Source organism: Hypanus sabinus, chromosome 2 (genome assembly GCF_030144855.1).
Source record: "Hypanus sabinus isolate sHypSab1 chromosome 2, sHypSab1.hap1, whole genome shotgun sequence".
NCBI lineage: Eukaryota > Metazoa > Chordata > Chondrichthyes > Myliobatiformes > Dasyatidae > Hypanus > Hypanus sabinus.
In genome coordinates, this window is record NC_082707.1 from 17,527,641 (window position 1) to 17,546,986 (window position 19,346).

The following is a 19,346-nucleotide window of genomic DNA, read 5'->3' on the forward strand; positions in this document are numbered from 1 at the left end:
GTCGATGGGCTACAGCAGCAGAAGACCAAGAACATACACTCAGTGGCAACTTTATTAGCTACAGGAGTTCCTTTAATAAAGTGATCATTGAGTGTACATACTTTGATAATAAATCTACTTAGAAATTTGAGCAACACACACAAAATGCTGGTGGAACACAGCAGGCCAGGCAGCATCTATAGGAAGAAGCACTGTTGACGTTTTGGGCCGAGACCCTTCGTTAGGACTAACTGAAGGAAAAGATAGTAAGAGTATCTAAAAGATAGTAAAGTAGGAGGGGGAGGGGGAAATCCGAAATGATAGGAGAAGACTGGAGGGAGTGGGGTGAAGCTAAGAGCTGGAAAGGTGATTGGTAAAAGGGATACAGAGCTGGAGAAGGGAAAGGATCATGGGACGGGAGGCCTCAGGAGAAAGAAAGGGGGGGGGGGAGCACCAGAGGGAGATGGAGAACAGGCAAAGAGTGATGGGTAGAGAGAAAAACAAAAGGGGGGAAACAAATAAATCAGGGATGGGGTAAGAAGGGGAGGAAGGGCATTAACGGAAGTTAGAGAAGTCAATGTTCATGCCGTCAGGTTGGAGGCTACCCAAACAGTATATAGGGTGTTGTTCCTCCAACCTGAGTGTGGCTTCATCTTGACAGTAGAGGAGGCCATAGATAGACATATCAGAAAGGGAATGGGACATGGAACTAAAATGTGTGGCCACTGGGAGAAATTTGAATTTACTTTGAACAAAGTAATCACCCTCACGACATCAGAAACAAAGCATAGAGAGGCCCCACAAAAAAGTGACTTATCAGGTTATTTGTATTTGGTGATGTTGGCTGAGCAATAAATACAAATCAGAACAATCGTTCGAGACTTAATTATGGCTTTCTGCCTCTATAGTCCAGGGTACTTCAACAATACAGTGTTTGCAGACAATTATAGCTAACGATTCAGCAGGCACGGAGAGGGTGCAGACACAGAGAGTGTGAAGGCACATCTGTCTTCTTCCCAGAGAGGGGGTTGCTAAATACAAGAGGACATAGGCTTAAGATCAGAGGTGAGACATTTTAAAAGGACCCCAGACACAGCTTCTTCAAGCAAAGTCTGATGAGTATTTGGAATGAGGTGCCAGAAATCCGTTGTTCAGGTGGAAACATTAGAAAAGTGCAAGGATAGGAGAGGTCTAGAGGTCTAGAGGTCTATGCGCCAAGGTCAGGCAGATGGGACCAGCTCTCCGGGAAACACAGTTGTCATGGCTGAGTTGGACCGAAAGGCCTGTTTCCTTGCTGTGTAGCTCAAAGTCAAAGTCAAGTTTATTGCCATCAGCACAAAGTTTATCAGCACAAAGCACAGGTGGAATGACAAACCTACTTGCAGGACCATCAATTTAAAAGAAACATATAAATTAAACAAAAATATGCTCAATATTTTACCCCAAAAAAAAGCACAGTTAGAACAAGAACAAACTCTATTTTGGACTCTATTGCTCTAATTCAGTTCAATTAGGGGCACCATGGTCACATAACATTTAGTTTGATGCTGTTACAGCTCTGTTCCTTGGTGTTCAAAGTTGAACTCCAGAACCTTCTATAAGCAGTCTGTATGTACTCCTTGTGACCACATGGGTTTCCTCCCACAGGCCAAGATGTACCAGTTAGTAGGTTAATAGGTCATTGTAAATACTGGATGAACTCAGCAGGTCAGGAAGCATCCGTTGAAAGAAGCAGTCAACGTTTCGGGTCGAAACCCTTTGTCAGGACTGAAGAAGGAGGGGGCAGGGGCCCTATAAAGAAGGTGGGGAGAGGGTGGAAAACCAATCAGAGGAAAGATCAAGGGGTGGGGGAAGGGAAGTGAGCGGCAACCAGGAGATCCTGTCTCACTTCAACTCTCCCTCTCATTCCCATTTGGATATGTCCATACATGGCCTCCTCTACTGCCATGATGAGGCCAAACTTCGGTTGGAGGAACAACATCTCGTATACCATCTGGGTAGTCTCCAGCCCCTTGGTATGAACATCGAATTCTCCAACTTCCGGTAATTCCCTCCCTCTCCCTTCCCCATCCCACCTCTACTCTGTCTCATCTTCTAGCTGCCTATCACCTCTCTCATGATCCTGCCTTCTTCTACGACCCATAGTGCTTTCCCCTTAGATTCCTTCTTCACCTCTCCTGCCTATCCCCTCCCCCACCCCTTGATCTTTCCTCTGATTGGTTTTCCATCCTCTCCCCACCTTCTTTATGGGGCCCCTGCCCCTTCCTTCTCCAGTCCTGACAAACGGTCTCGGCCCAAAACGTTGACTGCTTCTTTCCACGGATGCTGCCCGACCTGCTGAGTTCCTCCAGCTTGTTTGTACATCTTGATTTGACCATAGCATCTGCAGTGCACTTTGTGTTCATTGTAAATTCTTCTGTGACTAGACCAAGGTGAAGTACATGGCTTGCTGGGCAGTGTGGGCCCGTTGGGCTGGAAGGGTCTGTTCTACACTCTATATCTAAATAAATAAACTCCCTTAAGTTGCATTCAAATCCAACAATAACTGCAACATCACGATGAGGATATTCTGCACGGAAATGGTGTTCTCCTTAACAAAAGAAGAAGGAGAAGATTACATAGAACTGGTTGTCGATGTGGGTTTGATCTCAACACGTCGGTGAAATTTGGATAAGAACGTTGGATGGGAGGATTATGGAAGGCTAAGGTCTGGGTGTGAGTTGATGGGACCAGGCAGAGTAATATTTTGTCACGAGCAAGATGGGTCAAAGGGCTTTCTGTGCTGTAGTGTTAGATGACACTATGGCTCAAACTGAAGTGACAAGATTCCCCCTTCCTTTGAAAGTGCTGGACCCTTAGGCTTCTATACCACAGGGCAGCCCTGGAGGCATTCTGACACTGCCTGCAATCATACCTGGAACTATGGTAGGCCAGAGAGGGTTGTAGATTCAGCCAGCTCCTTCACAGGCATACCCTTCCCAGCACTAAGGAAATCCTCAGGAGACAATGCCTCAGGAATGAAGCATACAGTATAAAGGGCCCTCACCATGCGGGACATGCCCTCTGTGAGTTACCTCCACCTGATATGAGGGGCATGTTTTTCATACTGAAGGTGATGTTTATCTGGAACGAGGTGCCCGTGGAGGTGGTAGCACTGGACACAGTAAGACATTATCTGAATCTGCTCGAGAAAGTGATTGAAGCAAGTAAAATAGCAAGCTTTAAGGGATACTTGGACAGGTGTACAGACAGGATGAAGCTGCTTAGCAAGGTAAGGGCCCACAAAAGATATTAGCATGGAGTGAGCATTGGCTGAGTGGGAGGGGCAAAGAGTGGTAATACAGGGAGAAGGAAGATGAAGAGAAATTCCTTTAGCAGAGAGTGGTGAATCTGTGGAACTCATTGCTGCAGGCAGCTACGGAGACCAAGTCACTGGATATATTTAAGGCAGAATTTGATAGATTCTTGATAAATCAGTATGAGAAAGGTTACAGGGAGAAGTTAGGGGAACAGTGTGATCAAATAGTGGATCAGACTTGATAGGCCAAGTGACTTAATTCTATTCCAATGTCTTACGGTCTTATTTAGAAGGATGTGGGCCAAATGTGGACAATTAGGACTAGCTTGGATGAAAATCTTGCATAGCATGAACCAGATGGGCTGAAGATCTTATTTTCATGCTGTAGGACTTTAAAAGGCATTCAGACTTGGATAGGAAAAGCTTAAAGGGATTTTTATTTTATTTATATAGAGATACAGCATGGAACAGGCCCACTCTGGCCCAATGAGCTGCACAGCTGAGCAACTCACATATTTAACCCTAGCCTAATCACAGGATAATTTACAATGACCAATTAACCTACTAACCAGTATAACTTTGGACTGAGAGAGGAAACAAGAGCACATGCAGGAAACCCACGCATTCATGGGGAGAATGTACAACCTCCTTACAGACAGCACCAGAATTAACCTCGACCTCAGAACTGCAATAGCTGTAGAGTTGTAATAGTTTTGCTCAAACCACTATGCTACTATGGTGCCCAAAACTAAGAACATAACTTGTCAAATTCATGAAAGTGAGAAAGAATGGGAAAGGAAGTTAGCAAGCAAGGAAGGGGTTGAACCTATAATCTTCAGTTCCGTAGTCAGACGTTACCCATTGTGCCATTGGCCCACTAGGGTACAGGCCTAAAGCGGGCAAGCAGGATTAGCATAGATAGATATTAAGCATATCTACACGAAGCGTCGTCAGAGGAAAGGAGCAAAGGAAAGGGGTCCCCGCCACCCAGATCGTACTCTCTTCTCACTGCTGCGGTCAGGAAGAATGTACAGGAACCTCAGGACTCACAGCACCAGGTTCAGGAACAGTTATTGCCCCTCAGACATCAGGTTCTTGCATCGGGGATAACTTCACTCAACTTCACTGAACAACCTATGTATGATTGCGCATTGCACATTTAGACGGAGACGGAGACGTAGCATAAAGATTTTTATTCCTCATGTTTGTGACGGATGTAAGAAATAAAGTCAATTCAATTCAAGGACTCCATCTCAAATTCTCAATATTTATTTGCTTATTTATTTATTATTATTTTATTTATATTTTTCTCAGCTTCAACTGGTAAAACCTGAGGTACAGGCACAGTCAAGCAGTTTCATTTCTCAATCGCTAGGAACTTTTGGACTATTCAGGTGGTGTTTGGTATTGTGGCTTTCTGTAGATTAACATAGATATTGCTGTGTATCCCTAATTGTTTAATGCTATTGTGTAGTGGTGCCTTGGCAATGATACCAGTTGTAGATGTTACTACCGGGATATGTATACGCTGTTCCTGTTCCAAAGTCTTTCAATTTCCTCTTTTAATTCATCATACTTCTGGTGCTTTTTTATTTATTGATTTATGTATGTTATGTGTGTTTGAAATGGCTATATTTATTAACTAAGTTGTTCTTGCTTGTTTATCATTTATTATATCAAAACTGTTATTATGGGCTGTCCTATCTGTAATAATATAATCAGTCATAATATAATTTGTGGGATTTTGCCTCTAAAACTCGATCAGGCTTGTACTTATACCAAGATATGATTTCTTTTATGAGTGTATATTTTAAAGGAAGATTTTGGTGAATGATGTTTGCCATTTGATTGTGCCTAAATAAGTAATCAGATTGAATTAAACTGCTGCAGGATCCTGTAACGTGTTGGATTGTTTCTAGTTTCCCTTGGCATTTTCTGCACTCATCATCTTGAATCTGTTTATTATATCTTTTTGATCATTTTTTCTGTTAGCTTCTGGGTCCAGTATGGCCACAAGGAACCTGCGGAGAGGTCTCCAAGTCTGAGCCAGGCGTTAGACACTTCCTTGTCGACATCTAATCTGCTCAGACCATGGGGATGTCTTCCATGGAGGGTCATGATCTTCCATTGGTTAATTTTTTCTTCAATAGTGATAATTTCTTCATTCTTCTGGGCTGTGGTGTCATTAAAGTTTAGTGGAGTGTAATTATCAGGATTGCATATGCTCACATGGAGTGCCAAATCCTTATTATTATTATTATTATTTCTTTTTCCATTTTTACAGTTTTTTGCACACTTGTTATCTACTCTGTTGGTGCAGATTTTAATTGATTCTGTTATGGTTATTGGATTTATTGAGTATGCCTACTAGAAAATGAATCTCAGGGTTGTACGTGGTGACGTACTGTATATGTCCTTTAATAATAGATTTACATTGAATATCACGGTCAGTATGGATGAGGTGGGCCAAGGCACCCGTCTCAGTACTATTTGATTCTACGTTTGTCTCACACTGTACTTAAAGGAATTTCTCGTAATTGCAGTCATCAATAGCTAACCTCTTAACTACCAATTACAAACCGTTAAGTGTTTTTGAGAAGTCTTGTGGTTATGAGGAAAAAATCCCGAGAGCAGTGGAATGGTGAATGCAGAGTGTTCTCAGCATTCAAGGGGTTAGTAGTTTAGCTCCAGGCTAACGCTCACAATGCCCTCGCTGTGTGATATCAGCATCAGACTTGACAGTGCCGAATGACAAAGTCTGCCTGTTAAGACAAGGCACTTTTGTGCATTTTAGTCATTACCAACACAATGGACAGTAAAAGGAAATCACTCTTCTTTAAAATAACATTTCAATGGGTGATGTTGAAGACAATGACCGAGGCAGAAGCTCAGAGCTCTGCTGTGTGACCTCTGACCCGTGCAGGATATGGACCAACTTACTCGACGTGGCTGTGAACGGCACTGATTGTTTAGCGTGTCTCTTCCTGCCTGACACTGGCTCAGTCTGATCAATTACAAGCTCAAGATGGTGATCTTAAACATTAAATGATTATGCCTGGATTAGGAGTAGACTGCTTGCTCTTTATATCCAAGACTCTTCCCCCTCCATCCCCCTGCCATTCTCCTCCTCCCCCTCCCTTGTGACTGCCTATCACTCACTGGGGAAATCCGCCTCAAAGTAAAAGCAAAAATACGTAGATTTATACTTCACAATGTGCTTCTTTTTAAAGAATATTTGTGACCATTTTCTGAAACATTTTCAATCACAAGGCCAAAAGACATAGGAGGAAAATTAAGCTATTTGGCCTGTTGAGTCTGTTCCGCTATTCCATCATTTATTTTCCCTCTCAAACCCATTCTCCTGCAGCCCTGACGAAGGGTCTCGGCCCGAAACATCGACTGTGCTTCTCCCTATAGATGCTGCCTGGCCTGCTGTGTTCCACCGGCATTTGGTGTGTGCTGCCCTTGCTTTCTCTTGTCACCTTTGAAAAGGGACGGATTCAAGTGTCACCTGTACAAAAGGGATGGGTTGCACTTGAATCTGAGGCAGACCAATATTCTTGCAGGCAGATTTACTAGAGCTGTTGGGAGTGGTTCAAACTAATATGGCAGGGGGATGGGAACCAGGATGATAGAGCTGAGGGTGAGCCAGCAGGTTTATAAGTGGATGATGTAATATATGTAATATGAATGTAAGGAAGGACAAGCCAATGATTGCGTACAACTGCAAACAGAGCAAAGTGTTAAGTTGTACCCCAGAGGCAAAATTCATAAGGGCAAAGAATGCAGGACTGAAGGTGCTGAATTTAAATGCCCATAGCATTTGGAATAAAGTGGATGAACTCGTGGCACAATTAGAGATTGCTCGGTATAATGTTGAGCCATGGCTGAAAGAAGGTTGTAGTTGGGAGTTTAACATCAAAGGATATACTTTGTATTGAAAGGACAGGCAGAAAGGCATAGGCAGTGGCGTGGCTCTGTTGGTAAGAGATGGGAGTACACCTTTAGAAAGAGGTGACACGGGGTCAGAGAATGTTGAATCTTTCTGGGTGGAGTTAAAATGCAAGGGTAAAAAAAACATAATGCGAATCATATATAGGCCTCCAAATAGTAGCCAAAATGTGGGGCTGAGATTGTAAAGGGAGCTGGAAAGGGCACGTAATAAGGGTAATGCCACAATTGTAATGGAGGACTTCAGTATGCAAGGTGATTTGGCAAAATTAGGTTGGTGTCAGATTGCAAGAGAAGGAATTTAATGAATGCCGACGAGATGGCTTTTTAAGAGTAGCTTGTGCACGAGCCTACTGGGGGAAATGTTATCTTAGATAGGATGTTGTGTAATTATTAGTCAGCTAAATGTAAAGGAACCCTGAGGAGCCACTGATCATAATACGATTGAATTCATACTGCAGTTTGAGAGGGAGAAGCAGAACTCAAATGTATCAGTATCACAATGGAATTAAGGGATTTACAGAGGCAAGAGAGAGGAGCTCGTCCAGGTGGATTGGAGGAGGATACTGGTGGGGATGACGGCAGAGCAGAGACGGCTGAAGTTTCTGGGATGAGTTCACAAGGCACAAGATAGATAAGTCCCACAGAAGAAGTTCTTGATGGCAGGGCTGACAAAGGAAGTTAAGGACTGCATAAAAGCTAATGAAAGGGCATATAAAGTAACAAAAGTGAGTGGGAAGTTGGATGATTGGGAAGCTTTTAAAATCCAACAAAGGCAACTAAAATGCCATAAGGGAAATGATGAAATAAGAGGGGAAATGATGAAATAAGAGGAGAACCTAGCCAATAAAATAAAACAGTATACCAAACGGTTTTTCAGTTATATAAAGAATAAAAGAGAAGTGAGATTTGATATTGGATCACTGGAAAATTATGCTAGTGAGGTTGTAATGGGGGATAAAGAAATGGCAGATGAACTTAATAACTACTTTGCTTCAGTCTTCACTGTGGAAGACATTAGCTGTTGGCCACAGGTCCATGAGTGCCAGGGAGCAGGGTGAGTGTCATTGCTATTACAAAGGAGAAAGTGATAGGCAAACTGAGAGAGGAAAGAGTAAAGTTATACCACAGAGTCTTAAGGTGGATAAGTCACCTGGGCCAAATGGACTTCATCCCAGAGTCCTGAAAGAGGTTGTTGAAGTGATATCGGATGCATTGGTCATGATCTTTAAAGAATCACTTGATTCTTGCGTGATCCCAGACAACTGAAAGATTGCAAATGTCACTACTCTTGATAAGAAGGGAGGAAGACAAAAGAGAGGAAATTTGGCCAGTTAGCCTAACCTCAGTGGTTGGGAAAGTGTTGGATTCCATTATTAAGAATGAGGTTTCTGGGTACTTTTAAACTAATGATTAAGTAAGTCACAGTCAGCATGGTTTCTGTAAAGGGAAATCTTGCCTAAGAAATCTATTAGAGTTCTTCGAGGAAGTAACAAGCAGGGTGGACAAAGTTGAGGCAGTAGATGTCATTTACTTAAATTTTCAGAAGGCATGGCTGACAGGTAGGAGGCAGCAAGTGGGAATAGAAGGGGCCTTTTCTGCTGCTAGTGATTAGTGGTGTTCCTTAGGGGTCATAGAAACATAGAAAATAGGTGCAGGAGTAGGCCATTCGGCCCTTTGAGTCTGCACCGCCATTCAGTATGATCATGGCTGATCATCCAACTCAGAACCCTGTACCTGCTTTCTCTCCATACCCCCTGATTCCTGCAGCCACAAGGGCCATATCTAACTTCCTCTTAAATATAGTCAATGAACCGGCCTCAACTGTTTCCTGTGGCAGAGAATTCCACAGATTCACCACTGTGTGAAGAAGTTTCTCCTCATCTCGGTCCTAAAAGGCTTCCCCTTTATCCTTAAACTGTGACCCCTCGTTCTGGACTTCCCCAGCATCGGGAACAATCTTCCTGTATCTAGCCTGTCCAATCCCTTTAGAATTTTATATGTTTCAATAAGATCCCCCTTCAAACTTCTAAATTCCAGTGAGTATAAGCTTAGTCAATCCAGTCTTTCTTCATATGAAAGTCCTGCCGTCCGAGAAATCAATCTGGTGAACCTTCTCTGTACTCCCTCTGTGGCAAGGATGTCTTTCCTCAGATTAGGGGACCAAAACTGCACACAATACTCCAGGTGTGGTCTTACCAAGGCCTTGTACAACTGCAGTTGTACCTGCATGCCCACTTTCAATGACTGGTGTAGAATGACACCCAAGTCTCGTTGCACCTCCCCTTTTCCTAATCAGCCACCATTCAGATAATAATCTGTTTTCCTGCTCTTGGAACCAAAGTGGATAACCTCACATTTATCCACATTAAGTTGCATCTTCCATGAATTTTCCCCACTCACCTAACCTATCCAAGTCACCCTGCATCCTCTTAGCATCCTCCTCACAGCTAACACTGCTGCCCAGCTTCGTGTCATCCGTAAATTTGGAGATGCTGTATTTAATTCCCTTATCTAAATTATTAATATATATTGTAAACAACTGGGGTCCCAGCACTGAGCCTTGTGGTACCCCACTAGTCACTGCCTGCCATTCTGAAAAGGTACCGTTTGTTCCCACATTTTGCTTCCTGTCTGCCAACCAATTCTCTATTCACATCAATACCATTCCCCCAATACCGTGTGCTTTAAGTTTGCGCACTAATCACCTGTGTGGGACCTTGTCAAAAACCTTTCGAAAATCCAAGTATACCACATCCTCGGGTTCTCCCCTATCCACTCTACTAGCTACATCTTCAAAAAATTCTATATGATTCATCAGACATGATTTTCCTTTCACAAATCCATGCTGACTTTGTCCGATGATTTCACCGGTTTTCAAATATGCTGTTATCACATCTTTGATAACTGACTCTAGCATTTTTCCCACCACTGATGTCAGACTAACCGGTCTTTAATTCCCCAGTTTCCCTCTTCCTCCTTTTTTAAAAAGTGGGGTTACATTAGCCACACTCCAATCCTCAGGAACTAATCCAGAATCTAAAGAGTTTTGAAGAATTATCACTAATGCATCCACTATTTCTTGGGCTACTTCCTTAAGCACTCTGGGATGCAGACCATCTGGCCCTGGGGATTTATCTGCCTTTAATCCCTTCAATTTACCTAACACCACTTCCCTACTAGCATGTATTTCCCTCATTTCGTCCATCTCACTAGACCTTCGGTCACCTACTATTTCCAGAAGATTATTTATGTCCTCCTTAGTGAAGACAGAACCAGAGTAGTTATTCAATTGGTCTGCCATGTCCTTGTTCCCCATGATCAATTCACCTGTTTCTGACTGTAATGGACCTACATTTGTCTTAAACAATCTTTTTCTTTTCACATATCTATAAAAGCTTTTACAGTCAGTTTTTATGTTCCCTGCCAGCTTTCTCTCATAATCTTTATTCCTTTTCCTAATTAAGCCTTTTGTCCTCCTCTGCTGGACTCTGAATTTCTCCCAGTCCTCAGGTGTGCTGTTTTTTCTGGCTAATTTGTATGTTTCTTCTTTGGACTTGATACTATCCCTAATTTCCCTTGTCAGCCACGGGTGCACTACCTTCCCTGGTTTATTCCTTTGCCAAACTGGGATGAACAGTTCTTGTAGTTCATCCATGCGATCTTTAAATGCTTGCCATTGCATATGCACTGTCAACCCTTTAAGTATCATTTGCCAGTCTATCTTAGCTAATTCACGTCTCATACCTTCAAAGTTACCCTTCTTTAAGTTCAGAACCTTTGTTTCTGAATTAACTATGTCACTCTCCATCTTAATTAAGAATTCCACCATATTATGGTCACTCTTACCCAAGAGGCCTCGCACGACAAGATTGCTAACTAACCCTTCCTCATTGCTCAATACCCAGTCTAGAGTGGCCTGCTCTCTAGTTGGTTCCTCGACATGTTGGTTCAGAAAACCATCCCACATACATTCCAAGAAATCCTCTTCCTCAGCACCCTTACCAATTTGGTTCACCCAATCTATATGTAGATTGAAGTCACCCATTATAACTACTGTTCCTTTATTGCACACATTTGTAATTTCCTGTTTAATGCCATCCCCAACCTCACTACTACTGTTAGGTGGCCTGTACACAACTCCCCCCAGCGTTTTCTGCCCCTTAGTATTATGCAGCTCTACCCATATCGATTCCACATCCTCCTGGCTAATGTCCTTCCTTTCTATTGTGCTAATCTCCTCTCTAACCAGCAACGCTACCCCACCTCCTTTTCTTTCCTGTCTATCCTTCCTGAATATTGAATATCCCTGGATGTTGAGCTCTCATCCTTGGTCACCCTGGAGCCATGTCTCTGTGATCCCAACTATATCATATTCATTAATAACTATCTGCACATTCAATTCATCCACTTTGTTACGAATGCTCCTCGCATTGACACACAAAGCCTTCAGGCTTGTTTTTACAACACTCTTAGCCCTTATAGAATTATGTTGAAAAGTGGCCCTTTTTGATTTTTGCCCTGGATTTGCCTGCCTGCCACTTTCACTTTTCGCTTTACTACTTTTTGCTTCTACCCTCCTTTTACACCCCTCTGTCTCTCTGCACTTGTTCCCATCCCCCTGCCACATTAGTTTCAATCCTCCTGAACAGCAGTAGGGTCAGTATTGGGACTGCTACTTTTCACGTTGTTTGCCATTGATTTGGATAATAGAATAGATGGCTTTGTGGCAAAATTTGCAGATGATATGCAGATAGATGGGGGGGTAGGTAGTGCTGAGGAAGCAGTATGATTGCAGCAAGCCTTCGACACATTAGAAGAATGAGCAAAAAGATGGCAGTGGAATACAGTGTTGGGAAATGTTTGACAATGCATTTTGGTAAACGGAACAATAGTGCGAACTATTATCTAAACGGGGATAAGGTTCAAACATCAGATGTGAAAGGGGACTTCGGAGCCCTCATGCAAAACTCCTAGAAGATTAATTCACAGGTTGCGTCTTTGGTAAAGAAGGCAAATGTAATGTTGGGATTTATTTCAAGAGAAATCACATCTAAAAATAAGGTGATAAGTTTTATAAGACACTAGTCAGGCTGCACTTGGAGTATTATCAACAATTTTCGGCCCCTTATCTCAGAAAGGATATATTGTCATTGGATAGAGTCCAGAGCAGGTTACTGAGGATGATTCTGGGAATGAAGGGGTTAACATATGAGGAGTGTTTGGCAGCTTTGTGACTGTACTCACTGGAACTTAGAAGAATGTGGGAGATCTCATTGAAACCTACAGAATGCTAAAAGGACTAGATAGGGTGGATGTGGAGAGGATGTTTCCTATGGTGGGGTATCCAGAACTAAAGGGCACAGACTCAAAATTGAGGGGTGACCTTATAGAACAGAAGTAAGCAGAAATATTTTTAGCCAAAGAGTGGTGAATCTGTAGAATGCTCAGCCACAAACTGCAGTGGAGACCAATTCCACGGGTATATTCATTGCAGAAGCTAATAGATTCCTGATTGGTTAAGGCATCAAGGGATATGGTGAGAGGGCAGGTGTATTGGGTTGAATGGGATCCAGGATCAGTCATAATGAAATGGTGGAGCAGACTCAATGGGCTGAATGGCCTAATTCTGCTACTATGTCTTGTAGTCATACATGGATGCATGAGAAATGGAGGGAAGGGCTAGAACGATGGTGGAGTAAGTTTCTATGATTCATCAGCACATTGTTGGCTGAAGGGCCAATTCTGTGCTCTACTCTTCTATGTTCTACCAATTTACTAAATGTCCTCCTGTGTATCACCCATATCCTCCCATTCCCTTCATGTTCATGTGCCTATCTAAAAGTCTCTTAATGTCCACCAAACTGCTTACTTCCACCTGGTATTCTATTACCCTCTGTGTAAAAACACTGCCCTCACATCACCTTTCAACCTTGCCTCTCTAACCTTACCTCCATCAGTAAGGACTCCCGACACCCAGGTTATGCCCTCTTCTCATTGCTACAATCAGGGAGGAGGTACAGGAGCCTGAAGACACACACTCAACTTTGTACACATATTTACTGTAATTTACATGTTTTATTATTTGGGAATGCAATGCACTGCTGCCATAACAAATTTCATGACTTACCTTGGTGATATTAAACTGGATTCTAATTCTGATCCTGGTGTTTGACGTTTCTACCCTGGGCATAAGATTCTGACCACAGGTTCTCTTCTCTTGTGATCTTATGATTTAATGGACACCCTTACTAATCAAGGATGATCAACCTCTGTTTTAAATACTTGACTGAATGAGTTGGCATTTCAGCAATGAACTCCACAGATTTACCACTCTCTGGCAAAAGAAATTCATCCTCCTTTCTGTTTAAAGCGATATTCTTGTATTTTCCATTTACCATGGGCAGCAACGTAGCATAGCAGCTAGGGCAATGCTTCATAGTGCCAGAGATCAGTGTTTAATTCCTGCTGTTGTCGGTAAAAAAAAATTGCACACTCTTCCTGTGATCATGTGGGTTTCCTCCGCAAGTTCCACTTTCTTGCTGCAATCCAAAGGACTGTGGTTTAGGGTTAGGGTTAGTGAGTGATGGACATGCTATGTTGGCACAAGAAGCAGGGCAACACCAGCACATCCTCGGATGCATGTCACTGTACGTTTCGATGTATATGTGACAAATCAACCTAATCTTTAATCTCACTAGAGTAATAATTAGCAAGTGCTAAGATCACTTTATGCTACTTCTCTCAAGTGGCTGTAAGCCTCCTTCACTGAAGGCATTGACACAAATCAGCAGGGTGAAGAGAGAAGGCCTGACTCTATTCCTCCAGGAGGGAGTGGTGAGACCATTCGAGTCGGGTATGATGTTCTCCAAAAGGGGTTGCCTTTTGCTGTGTCCTCTGGTGGCTGTAGAGGTTGATCCGGGGTCCACATAAAGGGGAAATTAGGTTGGATTCCTGAATGGTGAGCACTGTGCATGACTTGGCTTAGCTAATTCACCGGCAGTCACCATGTGGACCTTGACAGATCGGTGCCGGGGTCCAGAGGCACGGAATGCAAGATGAGTGCTGGTCCTCTACTGCTGCAGCCTCCCTCCACTTCCACTTCCCTGTGATGTGTTATCATTTTCCGTCAGCTCCACGACTGAGGTCGCGGTTGGACCACTCTTGGTCTGGTACCTTCCACTCAACAATACCACCATGGCTGACAAAACAGGAGTTAAACACCAGATGCCATTGCTCTCAGGATCTTGGGATCACTGTCTTCCAAACATCAGTAAATTCAGTAATGATGTCTGTGGGCTGAACAAGTGTTAGGTCAGTAGGTACAGACCACTCTACACAACCTTCATAGTACAGACGCTTGTAGAAGCAATAATCAGATACAATATCAGCAGTTATTTAATGAGGATCAGAATCAGGTTTATTACTGGCAGTTCTACAGTGCATAGCCGGCCAGAGGACCATCAGATACAGGAGCATAATTAGACCATTTGGCCCATCAAGTCTGTTCCTCCATTTCATCCTGGCTGATTTATTTCCCTCTCAGCCCCAATCTCCTGCCTTCTCCCCATATCCCTTCATGCTCTGGCTAATCAAGAACCTATCCACCTGTACCTTAAACATACTCAATGACTTGGCCTCCACAACTACCACAGCCCCCACAGCACGAATTCCACAGATTCACCACTCTTTGACTACAGAAATTCCTCCTCATCTCCGTTCTAAATGGATATCCCTCTATTCTGAGGCTGTGTCCTCTGATCTTAGATCCCCCCCCCCACCATAGGAAACATCCTCTCCACATCCAGTCTATTGAGGCCTTTCAACATTCAATAGGTTTCAATGAGATCCCACCATCACTCTTCTGAATTCCGAAGAGTAGAGGCCCAGAGGCATCAAACCCTCCTCATATGATAAGCCTGTCAATCCCAGAATCTACCCAAACTACACAACAAAAAATGCAAACAAATCCACCATCAAGAACATTAAAATGAGATTATATTTATTTGTCACATGCACATCAAAACATGAGCAACATGACTGGGGTAGACAAGTCAGAATCAATTTCTCAGGACAAGGGAGTCTCGAGCTAGAGTAGATGGGCTGATGGGCCCTGTTTCTGTGTTGTAATGCTCCAAGACTCTATAATTGCTTAACACAGAGGCAGATCCACCTCATTTATACCAACCATGATGCATTTCTACTCTAACCCTCTGTTCGCCCAGTGCTACATAAACACAGAAACAGACTTCACCCCATCACTCTATTCTACTTTGTTATTATGCAAAGCTCCATTGACTTGCAGATGAACCATCGCCCTCCATACCCCTCCCATCCATATACTTATCCAAACTTCTCTTAAAAGTTGTAAATGAACCAGCATCCGCCTGACAGCTTGTTCCACACTCTCACCACCCTCTGTCCTTGATGATGGATGCTGCTTTCCTGGGACAACACTCTGTGTAGATGTGCTCAATGGTGGGGAGGGTTTTACCCATGATGGACTGGGCTGCATCAGCCTCATTTTGTAGGATTTTCCTTCCAAGAGCATCGGTCTTTCCGTACCATGCTGTAACGTAACCAGAAAATATACTCTGCACCACGAATCTATAGAAAGTCTGCCAAAGTTTTAGATGTCATGCCAAATCTTTGCAAACTTCCCAGGAAGTAATAACCTATTCAACCCTTCCTTGTAACTCAGACCCTGAAGTCCCAGCAACATCATCGTGCATTTTCTCTGAACATTTTTAAGCTTATTGATATTTTACCTGTAGGCAGGCGACCAGTGATAATCTGAACAATCTGCGTTTCAAAAACTTCAAATCACCTTTGCCTTAGGTTGTGTATCAAAGAGATGGACACAAAGATATAGTCTGCTGAATGAGACACAACAGAAAGCCCTGTTGGTTAATTGTGTAAGGTGCGATGATCTGTGGCCTCACTGTATCTCTGTAATTCTCCCAAGTGATTCTGAACATTTCATCTCTCAGACAACAGAGTGGGTCAAGCTTTGATGGAAAGAAGGTAGACTCAATAAATAGCGTAAAGTATTGACACTTTACTCATTTGAACAAGAAGAAAAAGGTGTTGTTCAAATACTACAGTGACTTCCTACCATTGTGTTGACCATAACACTATAATTCATAGCAGTAGAATTATGCTATATGACCCCTCGAGTCTGCTCTGCCATGTTAGCATGGCTGATCTATTATCCCTCTCAAACTCATTTTCCTGTCTCCTCTCCTGACTAATCAAGAACCTATCAAATTCTGCGTTAAATACACCCAATGACTTGGGCTCCACAGCCGTCTGTGGTAACAATTTTCACAGATTCACCACTCTCTGGAAAAAGAAGGAGGGAGTGATAGTCTGCCCTTTGCCTCTTTCCTTGTACTCCATTCTCCTCTTCCATCAGAATCCTTCTCCAGCCTTCTACCCCTTCCATCCATTACACCCCAGCTTCTTACATCTTCCCCCTCACCTGGCTTCACAACCTGCCACCTTCTTATTCTGGTTTTTGCCCCCTTCATTTCCAGTCTTGATGAAGGGTCTTGGTCTGAAACTCTGACTGTTCATTCCCCTCCATAGACGCTGCAAAGATCCTCCTGCATTTTAATATAATAACTATGTGCTGGAAGAATTCAGCAAGTTGAGCAGCATCTGTGGGAGGAAAGAAATGGTCAATGCTTTGAGTTGAAACCCTGCCTCAGGACTTCAGACTAATTCCTTTCCTTCTACAGATGCTGTTTAACTCATTGAGCTACCCCAGCAGATTGTTCGTTGCTCCAGATCCCAGCATCGGCCACCTCTTGTGTCTAGAGGAAATATTGCAGCTAATTTACATTGAGCAAGCTCCCACAGACAGCAAAGGGAGAAAAGAAAGAGAGGTGTGCAGGATCGTGGGTGATTAGAATCAGAGGCACAGTTAAAGGACAGCTCATTTTACAGTACAGTACCCCTCGGTACTGCACTGGAGGTGTAAAAGGTGATAAAAAGTTTGAGAGCCAGTGCCTTTTTCCCAGGGCGGAAATGGTTAATACAAGACGACATAATTTTAAGTTGATTGGAGGAAAGTATGGGGGGTGTATGTCAGAGGTAGAATTTTTATGCGGTGGTGGGTGTGTGGAATGCCCTGCCAGGGGTGATGGTAGAAGCAGATACAATAGGGACATCTCAGAGACTCTTGGACAGGCACATGGATGAAAGAAGAATGGAGGCTATGTGGGTGGGAAGCGTTAGACAGATCTAAGTGTAGGTAAAAAGGTCGGCAACACAGCAAGGGCCGAAAGGACTGTATAGTGCTGTACTGTTTTACATTCTAAAAAAAGCATGATCTTAGATTACGTCTAAGATTAGTCCATGCAGGTACCAATGGGTAGGACAAGTGATGAGCTTCAGGGAACTAGGTAGTAAGTTAAGGGGCAGCACTTCCAGGGTTCTGATCTCAAGATTGCTACCCATGCCCTGTGCTAGAGAGGATAGAACTAGGAAGATTGTACAGATTAATATCTGGCTAAGATGCTGATGTAGGAGGGAGGGCTTAAGATTTTTGGATCGTTGGTTTGTCTCCTCCAGAGAAGGTAGGACCTGTACAGAAGGGGTGGTTTGAACCTGAACTGGGGGTTGGGGGGTGTCTAATATCCTAGTGGGACGCTTTGTTCATGGTGGGGTTTAGACCAGAGTTGCAAGGGAATGTGAACCAGATGTGGGTAAGATCTCAAACAAAGTTGGGAATCAAGAGGTTGAGTACAGTGTGACAAAATTGAAAAAGGAGAATACAGGACTGAAGTTGTTCTATCTTAGTTGCGTGAAGCATACAGAATAAGGTCGATGAACTTGCAGCACAGTTTCAGATTGGCAGGTATGATGATGTAGGCATCACTGAATCATGATTGGATTATAGCTGGTAGCTTAACGTCCAAGGATACACATTGTATTGAAAGGACAGGCAGGATGGCAGAGGGGACAGCTTTGTTCTGGTGATAAAACATGAAATCAAATCATTGGAAAGAAGTGACAAAGGGCTGGAAGGTGTTGATTCATTGTGGATAGAGCTCAGGAACTGCAAGGGTAAAAAGACCTTGATGGGAGTTGGATACAGACCCACAAATGGTATTATGAATGTTGCTTACAAATTACAACTGGAGATGGAAAATGCATGCTAAGAATGCAATGTTACAGTCGTCATGGGGGACTGCAATATGCAGGTAGATTGGGAAAATCAGGTTGGCGCTGGATTACAGGAGGGGGAATTTCTAGAGAGCCTATGAGATGGCTTTTTAGACCAGACGATCAGCTAATCTAGATTGGGTGTTGTGCAATGAACCAGAATTGATTAGAGAGCTTAAGGTAATAGAACCCTTAGGGTAGAGTGATCACAACATGATTGAATTCACCCTGAAATCTGAGAAGGAGAAGCTAAAGTCAATGTACCAGTGTTACAGTGGAGTGAGGGGTATTACAGAGCCATGAGAAAGCAGTTGGTCAGAATTGATTGCAAAAGAACACTGGCAAGGATGATGGCAAAGCAGCAATGGCTGAAATTTCTGGAAACAATTTGGAATGAACAGGATATATACATCCCAAAGAGGATAAAGTATTCTAAAGGAAAGATGACACAACTGTGGCTAACTCAAGAAGTCAAAACCAACATAAAAGCCAAAAGGAGGGTAAGATTACTGGGAAGTTAGAGGAATGGGAAGCTTTTACAAACCAACAGAAGGCAACTAAAAAAGTCATTAAGAAGGTAAAGATGGAATATGAAAGTAAGCTAACCAATAATATTAAAAAGGATACCAAAAGTTTCTGCAGATGTAAAAGAGAGGCGAGAGCAGATATTTGACTGCTGGAAAACAATGCTGGAGAAGTAGTAATGAGGGATAATGAAATAGCAGATGAACTGTATTTTGCATCAGACTTCACTGTGGAAGACATTAGTACAGGTGTCCCCCGCTTTACGAGTGTTCGCTTTACGCCACTTCACTTTTACAAAAGACCTACATTAGTAACCTGTTTTCGCATTACAAAGAGGATTTTCACTTTTACGAAAATGTTCCCATATAAATTAATGGTTCTTCGCTTTACGCCATTTCAGCTTAAGTAAGGTTTCATAGGAGTG